Below are 2568 nucleotides of genomic sequence, written 5' to 3' on the forward strand. Positions count from 1 at the left end.
TCTAGAGTTCCATTATTCAAAGGTGGACAAGGGTCGATAGGAGTTCATTGAAAGGATTCATAAGATTGTAGACATTATGGGTAGCCTAGTAGAGAAGGTGGACTTAATCACTTACAAATTGAAAGGTGTGGCTCAAATTTGGTTTGAATAATGGAAAGAAGAAAGAGTTAGGGATGTGGGTCCCTTAGATTGGAAAGGGTTCAAAGATGCCTTTCTTGATAGTTTCCTTCCCCTTGAGTTAAGGGAGGACAAAATTCAAGAGTTAATCAACTTGAGGCAAGGTAGAATGAATGTGAGAGAGTATGCATTAAGTTCAGCCAATTTTCTAAATATGCTTCATTTATAGTTGCCAATTCTAGGGCTCATATGAGCAAGTTTGTATTGGGTGTTTCAGACCTGGTCGTCAAAGAATATTTAGTTGTCATATTGATTAGAGAGGTGTATATTTCATGGTTGGTGACACATGCCAAGAAAATATAGGAGGAAAAGCTAAAGGATAGAGCTAGGGAGTACAAGAGGGCAAGGACCAATGGTGGTGACTACTCACATGGGAGGTCCGATAATGGTGGCCATTCACAAGTTTACTCAAAGTTCTCTGGATAGAATTCTTCAAGTACTCCATCCCTAAACTTCAACAAAAATAGAATGTCAAAGCCTAAGACTCAAGGGAGTGCTCCTAGTGGTCATACTATTCCCACATGCAATAAGTGAAGAAAGAGCCACCGAGGAGATTGTTTGGCGGGTTCTGATGCTTGTTATTGTTGCTACAAGGCGGGTCATAGAGTGAGAGACTATCCCTCAGTTGCTACTTGAAGTAGAGGTTTTCATCTTCAGAGTTAGACTACTACTTCCAATAGTCTGGCCCAATATGGTACGAGTCTTTCAGTTTGATGTTATATGTTGTTAGATCAGGGAGCTACTTTATCTTTTGTTACTCCTTATCTTTCCTTAAAATTTAATATTAGTCCAAAAATCTTGTTAGAGCCTTTTTCAGTCTATACTCCTGTTAGTGATTTAGTCTCCGCAAAATAAGTCTATAGAAATTGTCCAATCGCAGTTTTCTATTAAATCACCCTTGTTGATCTTATAGAGCTTGATATGACCGATTTTGATGTTATGCTTGATATGGATTGGTTTCATACATGTTATGATTCTATTGATTGTAGAACCTGAGTGGTTAAGTTTTAATTTTCAAATGAGCCAGTCTTAGAATGGAAAGATAGTAATTTCATGTTTAAGGGTCAATTCATCTCGTGCCTTAAAGCTCAGAAAATGATTTCTTAAGGTAGCTTTTACCATCTTGTACGAGTTAGGGATATGAATTCCAAAGCCCTTACTCTTGAGTCAGTTTCAGTGGTAAATAAGTCTTATTGAAGTGTTTCCCGATGACCTTCCAAGTATTTCTCCTCAAAGGAAAATAGACTTTGGTATTGATCTTCTTCCTGGTACCCTGCTTATCTATATCCCTCTTTATAGAATGGCTCCGACAAAACTTATAGATTTAAAGGATCAGTTAAAGGACTTATTAGATAAGGGCTTCATAAAACTAAGTATCTCTATATGGGTTGCTCTGGTTCTCTTTGTTCGAAAGAAGGATGGTTCTCTCCGTATATGTATTGATTACCGACAATTGAATAAGGTCACAATTAGGAATAAGTATTCCATCCCAAGGATTCATAACTTGTTTGATCAACTTCAAAGAGCAAGTTATTTCTCAAAGATCTATCTTCGATCGGGTTATTATCAACTTCGAGTGAGAGAATTTCCAAACTGGGTATTGTCACTTAGAATTTTTGGTTATGTCTTTTGGACTAACAAATGCTCTTGCAAAATTTATGGACTTGATGAACATGGTATTTAAGCAGCGCTTGGATATCTTTGTTGTCGTGTTCATTGATGATAATTGATTTATTATCAGTTGAAGGATGAGCGTACCGTTCATTTGAGAATTATCTTACAAGTTCTCAAGGACTTTCCCTATCTCACCCTCAAAACTAAATATAACTAGTTTTTGAAAGAAAACAACTTATAATTTGCCCTCGATGGATGAGGACTTACAAAGAGCTTCGTCGGATAAAAGCTCTACCATCCACATACAGGAATGTGATCCTCAACCCCTACATTATGAGACAATGTAGGCAATAGTATGCATTAGTACATTTGAATATACTAAGTATGAGGGCATGCCATTCAATATAAATCATAAGATGCAATAATCAATCAATGTACATGATAAGGGAGAATAAGTAAAGTCATGAGGAAACCTTGTTGATCAAAGCATTTGAAAGACATAGTTAAAATATAAAGATCGTCAAGAACATATACATATGTGGGAAAGAACCATTACCGATAATAAGACCATGCGAGCTATAACATGGAATGCAATATCTCCTTATACAACAGAAGAAAGAAGAATCTACTTGCCAAGGTAGGTTCTACCCCACTAGGCGGGTCATGTACATATGCTATATGTGGATCTACTAGCTAAGACGTAAAGGCAACCTATGATGACATGTAGTTTAAGAGACTTAAGGCTTCTACTAAGGATTTTGACTTTTTTTTAGAAAA

The sequence above is a fragment of the Solanum dulcamara genome, chromosome 2, assembly GCF_947179165.1.
Source record: "Solanum dulcamara chromosome 2, daSolDulc1.2, whole genome shotgun sequence".
In the NCBI taxonomy this organism is placed as follows: domain Eukaryota; kingdom Viridiplantae; phylum Streptophyta; class Magnoliopsida; order Solanales; family Solanaceae; genus Solanum; species Solanum dulcamara.